Source organism: Fukomys damarensis, unplaced genomic scaffold (genome assembly GCF_012274545.1).
Source record: "Fukomys damarensis isolate Sample0158 unplaced genomic scaffold, DMR_v1.0_HiC HiC_scaffold_25, whole genome shotgun sequence".
Lineage (NCBI taxonomy): Eukaryota > Metazoa > Chordata > Mammalia > Rodentia > Bathyergidae > Fukomys > Fukomys damarensis.
The window spans coordinates 29,480,160-29,492,918 of NW_022900937.1; the positions used below are offsets into that span (position 1 = coordinate 29,480,160).

At 43.0% G+C, this 12,759-nt stretch overlaps 1 long non-coding RNA gene across 1 annotated transcript; it reads left to right on the forward strand.

Annotated features, from left to right (window-relative positions):
• Window positions 1-331: 331 nt before the first annotated feature.
• LOC104865509 lies at window positions 332-11,710 on the forward strand. Its single transcript, XR_781178.1, has 3 exons — window positions 332-698; window positions 2,643-2,924; window positions 11,445-11,710. It is a non-coding gene; the product is annotated as an uncharacterized LOC104865509 (long non-coding RNA).
• The last annotated feature ends 1,049 nt before the right edge of the window (window positions 11,711-12,759 follow it).

Here is a 12,759-nt window from a genome sequence, read left to right on the forward strand (position 1 = left end):
CTGCACGCCCTGTGTTCTTGGCCCCATTCACAACAGCTCAGCTTTGGCAGCAGCCTAGGGGCCCACTGGCAAGGAATGGATGAAGACAGTGTGGTGTACACAAATAGTGGAGTACTCTGTAGACCTGAAGAACGAAATGATGACATTAGCAGGAAAAGAAACTGAACTGGAGATCATTGTGGTACTTGAAATAAGCCAGATCCAGGAAGACAAAGATCACACATTTCTCTCATATGTGGAATTTATGAGGGGACCCGGCGGAGAGAAGGAGGGATGGAAGAGGCAGATATAATAAAAAACGTTATATGCATGTACATAAATGTCTCCCTGCAAACACTATGCTGCATAACTAACAAAAAAAGCAGCCAGTTGACCGTATTCAGTGAGCCCCCAACTTACAAATGACTTCTGTTTGGGGAGAAGGTTCGTAAACCAGACTCACTCATAAATCTGATTAAGCGACACAAACGTGGCTTCGTGCTACCCAGCGGTCCCCTCCCCATCACCAGTGCTTCTCCTTTCCGCTTCCGGACATCCGGGGCTCTAACTGAGCGCTGAGCTACTCCACAGGAAACACACAGCAGCGCAACTGTTAACGGTGTCCGGCTGGCGAGTGAGCGACTCCTGCACTGTGTTCCCATCTCTGAGCGTTTGTGACCAGAGGGCGGTTCGTATCTGTGAGACTTCGCGACTTGAATGTTCGTATTACTGTATTTCTCTTCCTCCTCTTGTAGCCAGTGTGTTTCATTTATTGAAATTCATTGAGGAAATATTATTAGATGCATTTCCTCAAAGATGGCCAACTTACATGGAAATTGAGGTTTCTGAAAGCTATGTCTTTTGAGCCTGATGGTATTAGGCCTGCATTTGCCGCAGTTCCTGTTCTTTTATTCCTCAGACCTGAGATCATGTCTGCTGCATAGTCTACAGAGAGGGCCTTCCTTCCTATGCCTCCTCATTGTTATTGCTTGTAACAAACTGGATTTGAATGAGATGACAGCCAACGTTATAACCCAACCGCCAATCCCAAAACTCCTTGTATAAAAAACGTGCAAAGCCTGTTGATTTAGTGCACAAAAACATCTCGTACCATTTATCTTCTAGTAGATGCTAAAAAGGACCATAGTATAAATCTTTTCCCTCTCTAGGTAAACATTTCCAGTAGTCCAGGTAAGGCGTGGATTCTTTTTGTCCCTCTCTTCTTGCCCTCTTACTACCTTCTTTCTTTCCTGATTAAAATACCTACATTGGCCTATCTCTCTTGAGATTTTAGGTCCATTAAGTCCTTTTAAAAGGAAGTTCTATCTTTAGAATAGATACTTAAATCAATTCTAATCCATAAGACTTTGGATTTTTCAATAGAAACCCAAGACACTTTGAAATATGGTTCTAACCCATTCACACTTGAAAGTATTTTTCAGAAATTGTTCCTTGAAGCCTGTGATTCCTTTTAGTGGTGAGCTGCACAGTGGGAAATGCTAGCTGTCTTTGGGTCTGTCTGTTCTTGTTACCTTGGATCCGAATATTTGCCTCTCACTAAAGCAACTGCCCATATCCTTGTATGTTTCTTGAGACTTAATGTTTAGGGAATTCAGATGCCTAATCATTCGGTGTGAACATACAGTGCATGAGGCATTAGGGTTTCTCAGAATTTTCTCAATTCCCAAATTCTTTAATTTGGAGAAGCAGCTCACGAATGCATTTAAATCAGTTCCCGTGACCTCGTTATCTGCGGCATCCAGATTAAGTACATTGTTAGTTCTGCCTCTGCTTCCATCAAGAGGAGAGTGGACACCATGGTGGTCTCCGTTACTTATCACCCATTATGTGACGTTGGTCACACTTCAGCTCTCCTGTGAGAACCCACAGCCACCACCGTTGCGGGAGGGCACCCAGGACTGGCCCTCACCAGCACACTCTGGGGAGGTGGGAGAGCTCTGTGTACATTTAGACATTCTGCATTTACCCAAGCATTCCTCACTGGCAAGAGGAATGCAGATGTACCTTATAATTTAGATAAGTGCTTTTAGGTTGAGACAGGAGGATCCAAAGTTCAAGCCCAGCCTGGGACATTTAGTAACATAGTGAGAACTTATCTTAAAAAAAGAAGGAAGAAAAGATAAAGAAAAGGCTGGTGATGTAGCTCACAGTGAAGGCCCTGAGTTCAATCCCAGAACCATGTGTGCACACACACACACACACACGCACGCACACACACGCACACACACACAGATAAATATTTTTGCTGCCTTTATCAGGTAGGCTGTTCTATAGTCCTAGAGCCATATGTCCCCAAGACTTGGTGGGATCATTGTCAGCTTAATAATCTGTCTCCCCTGAAAGACTCAGGTGCCTTTGAGGGTGCAGGCTTTGTCATAGTGACTTTACTTTGTGCAGTTGCTAGTGTGATTCGTGGGCTTAATGGACACAAGCACTTCCTGACTGCTCACTTGATGGGACCTCTCGGGGGTATACACTTAGCCTCATTGTACACGAGGGAGATGAAGGGCTTTAACCATGAAAAAAACTGCAAATCATCTCTAAGGAGTTAGCTCCACATTATTTATACTATACTATTTCCACCACACCTCCATGAGACAGAACGATGTGCGGGTGTTGTTTTGGTTTGGTTATGCATGCAGGTTGGGTTTTGGAAGGTGACTAGATCACAAAAGTGCTACACTCATCGGTGGACTGAGCTACTGAAGAATCCACAGCTGAATGCACTGTTAGGAGATGAGGCCCTGTGTGAAGAGGGGGCCACTGAGAGTGTGACCCAGATGGTCTATCTCCTTCCCAAGTTCCTTCTTCTCTCTCCGATTCCTGGCCACTGTGCTATGAACAGCTCTCCTCCACCCAGGCCCGTCCGCCACGCTCTTCCTGCCTTGGGGCCAGCTGATGGTAGCCTGAATCCTCTGAAAGAGGTGAGACCAAATAAACCTCTCCTCTTTTGAGTTGCAGGTACAGGGTATGTGTCTCATCAACTAGAAGGTGACTAAAACAGGTGGAAATGAAACAGAAACCGGAACTTAAGAAACTGATAAAATTTCTATCATTATGCAAAAGAGGGGGGAAATGCCAGGTAGTTGGAAAGCGGGGGGATGGAGGTGGACTTGGTTCAAGTGGGAAGAAACATCATTTTGCTTAATTGGAATTTGAACTTTAGCTAGGAGAGAGTGGAAATAAAAATAGATGGGTACATTTGGTCTGATTAAAGGCAGACCATAATTTATGAGACCCATAAATTAAAATACTCTTTATTAGCTACTCAAATAAATTTAAGAATAATTGAAATTGAGATTTCACCAGTCTGATTTGGATTTTATTTGGCAGGAGAAATGTTACATATATAATTCATCCTGACTACTAGGGTCCATATAAAAATGCATCTTTTTTCCCCTTTTTTATTAGTATGTTTGGAATACATAACAAATATATTCATTGTGAGGGATCAGTCAATAAACATATGGAATCTCGATTCTTATGCTGGATGCACACACTTGTAACCCAATAATCCATCACACGCTCTAGATTTGACCACCTCTGAAAAGGCCCCACCTACAACTGTGTGAGGCTTTGGGGGGACCTCTAGATACAGCCATAACCCTGTCTTTTAGACAAAAGCCAATAATTGCGTATTACATAAGGAAAGTCTGTTGGATCAAATGTTTTCAGGAGATAATGTTGTTATTCGAATTGAGAACTGTTATTAATTTACTCATGTTGAAAACATTTTCGGATCTCAAACCAAGCACACAGAACCAGTGTTAAGGAATAGGGATGTTAAAATGTGCAGAAGAGAGAACTCATGTTCTGATAATGATCTCAAAATTATTTCCTACCTCCCATGCCCTTCCAGAGCTTTGGCTTTTCCTTTGTCCAGAGATAGCACCTACATGTTCTGTCCTTGAACTTCTTACACCTTTGCTACTGACTCAGCTGATTGAGTACAACTGTGACACTCGAAACCAGGTCAGAAAAGGCAAAGAAACTTCTGGCTTTCTTGGGTCACTTGAGTTGGGAATTTGAGCTACTATTTTCTTTTTCCAATATTGGGAATTGAACCCATGGCCACCACACTGAGCTACATTCTATTTTTACTTTGAGATAGGATCTTGTTGAGTTACTAATGTTGCCCAGGCTGGGCTCAGATTTGTGAGCTTCTTCCCAGAGTGCTGAGATTGCAGGTGTGTGCCTCCACATCTGGCTTGGCCTGCCATTTAAGAAATCTGAGGCTGTCATATGTGAGGAATCCCTAACTAAGTCCTGTGGAGGGCACTCAGGGAGGTGCAGAGTCCCCAGAAGGAAGAGATCCCAGGTTGTGCTGTAGCTGTCTTCTTTCTGCTCCATCTCCAGCCAGAGCCTACAACAAACAGACTCCAAGCAGTGAGTGGCACAGACAGTGATTCTCCAACTCCTGGCCCGTAGAAATCATGATTGGGAATGGTTGTAAATAATGAGTTTGGAGCTGCTTTGCATCGATGGATACCCAGAGGAGACTTAAATATGCTCTGATTCAGTGGGAGAGATTGGTTTTAATGCTACATTAAGTGAGATAGTTATAAGTGAAGCGAAAGAAAAGCCTTTAAAGTACGATATTAACTCAGAAAGGTGCGCTGAGGTCCTCATGAAGCCAACACAGAAAACCTGCAGGAGTTGGTACTGGGGGATGAGCTCACCTTGCTAAGGAGAAATTTGGACATGGGAAGTGAGAAAATTCTGCACTGAATGAATAAATTATGCATAAATTGTATAACTAGTTCAGTATACCATGCTATGCACATTTCTTACTGAGACTGGACAGTTCAAACCCTTATATGGAAAGATCAGTATTTCTGTAGTGTCTTACCTCATTTTGTCTCATGAGAAAATCTTTGATTGTTTGTTTGTTTTGAGACAGGGTCTCACTGTGTAGTTGAGACTGACCCAGAACTCACTTTGTAGCCCAGGCTGGTCTTGAACTCACAGCGATCCTCCTGCCTCAGCCTCCCGAGTGCTGGGATTACAGGCGTGCACCACAACACCCAGCTGAGAAAATCAGCTCTATCTTTTCACATACAAATTGGAATTCTTGTTACTTAAGTGCACCATTTGAGACTTGCTGGGATGCATGGAATCCTCTACTGTCCTCAAAACACCTTTTCAGACACCTGCCATGTTCTTGACTTGCTGCGAGACTTTGGGAAAGAGGAAAGAATGAGACATTGTTCTTTCCCCAATGGAGCTTGCAGTGATTGGTCCTAATGTGGCCCGAAAGAAATGCCACCTTACAGGAAGCAGAGGTGATCAATTTTGGAGTATTTCCCACCCACTGCTCTTTTTGGAAATGTGGTTTCTCACACCATGAAACTTTCATGGTGCCATAAAGAACATTAAGTGTAATAATTTATGGACTTTAGCTCTGCTGTGACCCATTGATCTCCCAGAGATGGATTAATTACAACTTGCAGACTCTTGTCCCCATACAAAAGCCACACGATTCTTCTATTCCCCCTATTAGGCGATATACTGGTAAATAATTCAAGACAAGTGCAAGCCCAGTGGGGAATTGCTGTACCTCGGGATCGTGGAATCTTAGCACCCACTCTTGTGTTATTGGGCCTGCGCCCTCTGATCCATGCTATGTGATGTGCCCAGAGCCTGCCATGCATCACCGGAAACTGCATCCCCGTGCTCCCTCCTCTTTTGTAAGGCCGGTGGTACTCTAAATGCCTCACAAGATTTTTTTTTTCTCTTACTCTGGTCTTTTAGAGTTCCAGGCATTCTTCTAAATGAGCTTCCATTATCCACTGAAGATATTTATTTGTTTGCTTTATTCAATAAAAAAATACTTCCTGGGCAGTGACTCACTCTGGCTATGTATTTCATGGCAAAACACTGATATGGTTCTAGGTCCCCAGGAGTTTACAGTCTAGCTCAGTACTGGTAGGAAAGGACATGAAAAATGGCAGTGTTGTAGAGTGGATGAAACCTCACCGAACTCATGTCGCCGTTAGATGTTAGACACACGGGCATGCTGGGTAGCTTGGGGTGCGTTCCATTCTGAGCTGTTAATTCGATTTCCCCAAGTCTCTGGATCAGATTTGACCCCCTGCCCTTCTCTAGAAAAGTCTCTTCAATATATTTTGTTCTCAAGTAAGCAGCTCGCAATCTTCTGTCATCTAAGTCTCACTGGAACCTCTTATAGAAAAATGCTGGTAACCTCATTTTGTCACGGTGGAAGCTGACATTTTGAGAGATTTAATAACTTGCCCCGGATTTTAGGTCTAGCTAGAGAGGGAGCTCAGCTCCCAACCATGGGCTCTCTGACTCCAAACACCTTTGTCTTCCAGACAACTGCATAGATAATTTCCAGAAACATCTTTTTGGGGGGAGGCATTAATAAGGTGACAAAGGAACTGTTGGTTGCTTCCGAAGTTTTATCATACAAAGCAGTTATTCCTATTATAATTGATATGGAGAACAGATTTAAGCTATTAGGCTGATCCAAGTTTGTACTTGCACCAAGCTCGAATGCCAGAATTTTCTCTCTCTTCACCCAGGAGCAGAAGGCAGTCTCTCCTCTATGATTCCTCTTAAGGCATTCGTAGCTATAAAGCAGACTTCAACCAGATTGGGCTCAGTGATGAGGTTTTAATTTTTAGCAGTGCAAACAATGTGAAATCGAGTTGATTAAGCACGTCACCAAAGCAAATTATAAATTTAATTACAGGAAAGATAACAGTAGCTAGAGTTCATTAGATATAGTTCCAAAGTAGAGCAAAAATCCAGCTTGCCCTTCTTGGAACAGCATCTGTTTTTCCTTAATGCACCCTGTGTGAGGTTCCTGCTTTTCTGCTGCTCACCACTAGAAAGGACTGCTCCTGCCTCCTTCCCGAGCAGCTTCAGTGCCCACTGATATGCAAGTCCTCTCCTCTTCAGGCCCTCAAAGCTCAGACCTTACATTTTTACACAGATTGATGTAGCTTTCCCCCTTTCTAAGTGGTTCATTACTGTGCTCTTCAGAATCAAGGGCCTCCTCCCTCCTCTTCTTGTAGGAGCCTGGCAAACCTTTAAATACTTATGAAGTTTGGTCTGATGAGATGGACCATTCTCCTCACTTAATAGCTGTACATTTTCCCCATTGCCATATTCAAAGCACATCAAATCAGATCCTTTTTCATATACAGTGGTGCCTCAGTTCACAAACGTAATTCGTTCCATGCTTCTGGGGAAGATGGCCAAGGTCGTGTTCTTCTCCCAATGCAGAGTTAAGAGAAACAGAATTTTGCCAAACACTTCTATTTGCAAACTAGAATAGGCAAATCTTGGAGACGCCTATATGACCATCAATAGATGAACGGGGAAAGAAAACATCATATATATACACAATGGACTACTACTCAGCCACAAAGAAGGATAAATAAGCCCTTTGTAGGAAAATGGATATGTATCAAGATGTGCTATCTGTGTTTTCTCCAAGATGAATGTAATTACTATGTATTGCAAATGCAGATTAATACAAACAAAGCAAAGCAAAAGCTGAGTGTGAACTGTGTGCAGCCCATTGAGACTGTGAGCATTACTCAGTTTCTGCCAGAGACCAACATAAATAACTCCCTGACTTCAGTTGGAAAATAGTCTCCCTCTCTTCTTCCCCTTCCTCCTCCTCCTGCTGCTGCTGGGCTGGGGTGGTCTCTCCATGAAGTCTCTCAGGAGGTGGCCTGGCACTTCAAAGCAATTTCAGCCTCAGGGAAAAGAAAAACAGGAACAACATGGAACGGCTGGGTGGGTTCACCTGCTTGTGTTTCACCACAGGCACCAGGTGCTCACAGAAATCCCAATTTTCCAGGGACCACACAGTCCTTGGTCTCCAGAAGAGGCCACCTTGATGCAGGGAAGCAGGTTCTACAGTTCCCCGGGCTCCTTCTCCTTCACTGCCAAGCAACCTTAGCTCAAAACCTTCTTGATTCTTCCCTAAGATCTTGTAGCTACCTGATAGGCCAGTGTCTAGCCCTTGATGATCAGAATGGTTAAATGTTCTTTGAGCTATAAATCTGGTCACCTTAGTTCTTGGCTCAGTGTCTCTGCTCCATTTCCAGCTTGGCCACACAATGATTTACATGTATTGTTTCCTGCATCTGGTTTTATTTCACCTCCCTTTTCACATTTTATATTCTATTACCATGAGTGTGATGGTCCCTGGCACTGTCCGTAGAGGTGAACTCCTTCCCCTTCAGCGTGTTTGTGCGCCTCGTCCTCCTCCTCCTCTTCCTCTCTGTGGCTCAGTTGCCAAACCCTCCCATGTACACATCCTCTGAGAGGAATGGACCGACGCCTGAGTTCTTTCCAGTGAGTGCTTTTCGTTCTCCCTCTCCCTCTGTGCTTCCTCCTTCTGCTCTTCCACCTCCTTCTTCATCACAAATCGTCACTGGAGTTCGCGCACACATCTCGATGTGCCTTGAATGTCTTGTTTTAAATTAAGTGTAAAATCTTTCCAAGCTTTAATTTATACCAGTTGCCTTGTAACACAGTACATTGGACACAGTCATTGTTGTGTTTTAAAGCATACACTTTTAAACGTGGCAGATGGGGTTCAAAGGACAATTCCATCACTTACTAGTCTATTCCCTTGAACAATTTCTTTAAATTCTTAAATATTTTTAATCTTTTTAACATACAATATTGTTATGTAGAGTTTTATAAGAATTATATAGTATAACACATAAGAAGCATCTAGCAGAATGAATAATAAATATACACTGATCAATAAACATAAGAGGAAATAAGATCATGCTTTCTAACATTTTTAACTTTCTCAGTCATACACTGATTTATCTTCTTTTGTCAAAATTTCTTTATCCATGGGGCTCGGGATTATAAGTGACTAAGGGAGTGGGATAGAGGACGGAGCAGATCCTTCCATTAGACAAACAAAGGGCATGGATCTGAAGTTTAATTGTACTAATCAATGTAAAGTGAAGCATGGTAAGCACTCATTGAATGAATAGAGAGCCTTTTTGTTGATGGCAAAGCCTCATTCTTTCAAGTTGTTTGTTTACTTGGAGAAGTTCTGAATGCAAACCGTGATGGCCACGTGGAACTTTCTTCATCTTCATCCATGGAAGCCATGAATTCAAGATCTCACCAGGCAACTGGTGGTGGAGGATTGAAGTTAGCAGGCGCTTTCTTGGCCTTAAAACAGCGGACCCTAAAACAAGGTGCAAAGGGGAAGGGAAAGTGGGACCGGGAGGGGAAAAGAAAGAAGGGAGTGGAATTAATATGAGAAAAAGAAATGGAAGCAAAGTCTCCGTAGATAGGAAGGGGTGGAGGGGTTGAAGGGAGAACAGGGGAATGGGGAAAATATAAGCACCAAAATGGGTTATGTCAGATTAGGGATTTAGCCTAGTGGGTCTGCTGCCTGCCTGGCAGGCTCAAGATCTCAAGTTCGATCCCTGGTATCATAAAAAAAAAGGATATATAAAGGTGCAAATTTCCAATGATGAATGCCATTATATTGTATACATTAAATGTACCAATAAAATTAATAAAAAAGAAGGAGATTGTCTGGAATTATCCTGACGGGCCCAGTGGGATCACCAGGATTCTTAAAAGAGGAAGAGGAAAACACAAAAGAAGCAGAGGCGGATTGATGCGGCTGGTTTTGAAGATGGAGAAGGGACAGTGACAGCCATGGAAGTGGATTCTCCCCTGGAGCCCACAAAGGAACATGGCCCGGGGACGGCTCAATGGAGGTGCAGTGAAGGGCATCAGATGGGAAGCACTGGATGCCAGTGAGTCGGTGCTGCTGTAAGCCGCAAAGTGAGTGTTAATCTTTCCTAATAGTAGCAGGAAACACAGACTAAGTGACAGATTTGAATATCTGAAGGCCTGTAGCCTGATGTTTGGACAGAGGGTAGTGAAAATTGTCTACACAGTGAGGAACTGGGTTTTCTGAGCTCATCAACACTTGGCACATAAACCCTACTCACTCCCGTGGTCTTGCCTTTTACTGTGTCAGCAAACTTCAGGGCAAACTGAAATAACTTGACTGGTCAGGAAGATGCGAAAGGACCTGGTGTTCCTGCTCTCCCTGTGAGGAGGGTGTGGGGTTTTGTGCAGGTCGGGAAGATTCACTGTGCTGCCGCTCTGAATGGAACTGTGCATGAGCTCTTCACTGTCATCAAGACTATGACAACAATAATAATGACCACGGATCATCTAGTGCAGTTCAGGCTTGGTAAATCCCCAGGGAAAAGAAAGGAAGTGGGGGGAGAAGATAAAAAGGAATAAAGAGGAAGGAAGGAAAGAAAGCAGGAAAGAAAGAAAGGAAAGAAAGAAACAGAAAAAGAAAGAAAGAAAGGAAGAAAGACTTAGCTCAGTGGTTCTGCTGCCTTCCTCACAAGCACAAGGATGTGAGTTCAAACACTGGTACCTTCCCCCCGCAAAAAAAGAGAAAGAAAAGTGGAGGAAAGGAAGGAAGGTCATGTGAAGTAGATAAACATAATTCATAATTATTTAAAAATTTTAGAACTGGTAAGTGTGGGTATGGTGGAGCACACCAGCAATCTCAGCTCTCTGGGAGGCTCAGGCAGGAGGAGCCCAAACCTGAGTAACAGTAATTTAGGGAGAGCTTCTCTCTGAATAAAAAGGAATAATAAAAATGGCTGAAGATGTAGCTCAGTGCATTGACCTGAGGGTCAGTCCCACAACCCCTGCCTCTAAAAGGGAAACAAAACCAGGAAAGCCAAGTGACTTACCCAAAGACCCACAGCTGATGCATCCCTTTGCTGCTGATGCCTCTGCCAGGTCAGGTCTTGCAAGCTGAAGCTTGTATTTTGTCCCATCATACTTTGGCCTGTGGCATCTCTCCCTCTCCTTCCATGAAATCAGTCTTATACACAGAGCTTTTTGAAGGATTAGATATTCAGTGCTCAGTGTTTCTAATAGATGCTGCCCATCAATCTGCTGCTCAGGGTACTGAAGATCTATTATTTCACTACAATATCATCATATGAAATGGCATTGTATTTTCTCAGGCATAGTGTTGTGATATGCAGCAGCATTGAAATCAGAAGCCATTAGGACATTTTTCCTGAACAAAATGTGTCCCAGAAGAAACAATGAAAGGTGACTGATCCTGGTGTGGTCCTTTCTCCAAAGTACATGCCTCCCCCTTTGCAAGCTCACATATTTTAAGCTTCACAAACAGCACTTTCAAGAGGGCTGTTATGGAGAGCTCTGGGGGGCATGTATCTGTGTTTGCTTTCCTTCACTGGCATCTGAAAAGGCTGCAGTGTGGGAGGTGTTATGGTAGCTTTCTGGAGGCCTGGGGTGCATAAAAGAATCTCTTCATCAGCCTCACTGTTGCAGAATTTCAAAGTAAGGATAAAAAAGAATAGGTGCATGAACAGTAAGGCTGCAAAATTCACCATCTCCTCTGTTTGTTTCGATTGCATTTCAAGTCTCCTGCACAGGTGACTGCAAAGCTGGAAGCTGACAAGGATGTAAGCTCACCTGCTTGTCAAAACTCTGCTAATGGAAACTGCTATCTGGAACATTGCTTCTTGAGGCTGTTTGCTCTCACCTGGAATGCAAGATGGAGTGCCAGGAGTTAGGAAGACATTTGTAATGATTGACTTGTAAGCTTTACCCCAGAGAATCTGGAGGTGAGCAAATTTATACATTTAATCACTCATTTATGTAAACCATTTTAATTAAATACAAACAAAACCCAAATGCATTCTTTGCTAAAATGGATGTTATTTTTTTCCTCCCCTGTAGACCACAGGACTTCATGCATCCCTTGGCTGATATAAAAACATGTAAGGAATTAGTTTAAGGAACTTCCTACCTTTGAGGAACTTGCTGTCTAACTGGGGGAAAGACACTTTGCCACATGGAAATATTCAAGGCTAAGGCACTTACTGCGGTGGTGCAATGCATTAATGACCTAAAGCATATTGCTTATAAAAGAGAATAAAATAAACATATAGAGAGGAACAGTGAGAGATGCAGCCCCTTGGAGCTTGCCTGGGACCACAGCCCCACCCTTCTGGGCCTGGCAGCGGAACTGTAAGAGGTGCAGATTCTAAAGCACCTGTAGCCTTCCCCTTCCATGGGCCTCTGGTCTCCTTGCTGGACTGGTGCCTGGATTCATACCACAGAGGCACAGGAGGCCATAAAGGCCATTGTTCTGAGCTCTAGCCTGGATTTTGATTTAGTTCACATAGTTAAAGGTGATAGATTAATAACTATCACAAATTGTCATTTTTGTAAGCTGTGCTTGATGCTATTGTGGTGCTGTTTGTATTAATTGGGCTAACGTGGTATGACTGACTTAATCGTTGTCCTTCCTGGTGTAACGAAAATGAGATTGCCTCAGAGTCATTAGAGACTCAAAACCTAAAGACAAGCTATACCAGGGAGATCGAAGTATTAACCCAGAAATTAAACCAAGGACAGTACCAACAAGAAAATAGAAATGAGAAGATATTCAAGCAAGGCACAAGCACAAACAAAGGCTGCCTATTCATCAAAGGAAAATTCTGAAGTAAATGAGGTAGAAAATTCTGATAATCAACCACCTGGACATCCTGAACTGATAGCACAGGAAGTAACAAAACAGATGAATGAGGCTCTAGAAAAATTCAAAACAGAAATAATTTCTGAGATAACTACAGAAATGGTGAGCAGAATTAAAGATATGATTAGAGACTCTAGAACAGAAACTGATTAAAAAAATACATGAGCTCAGGACCATGATAGAAGCCATGAATG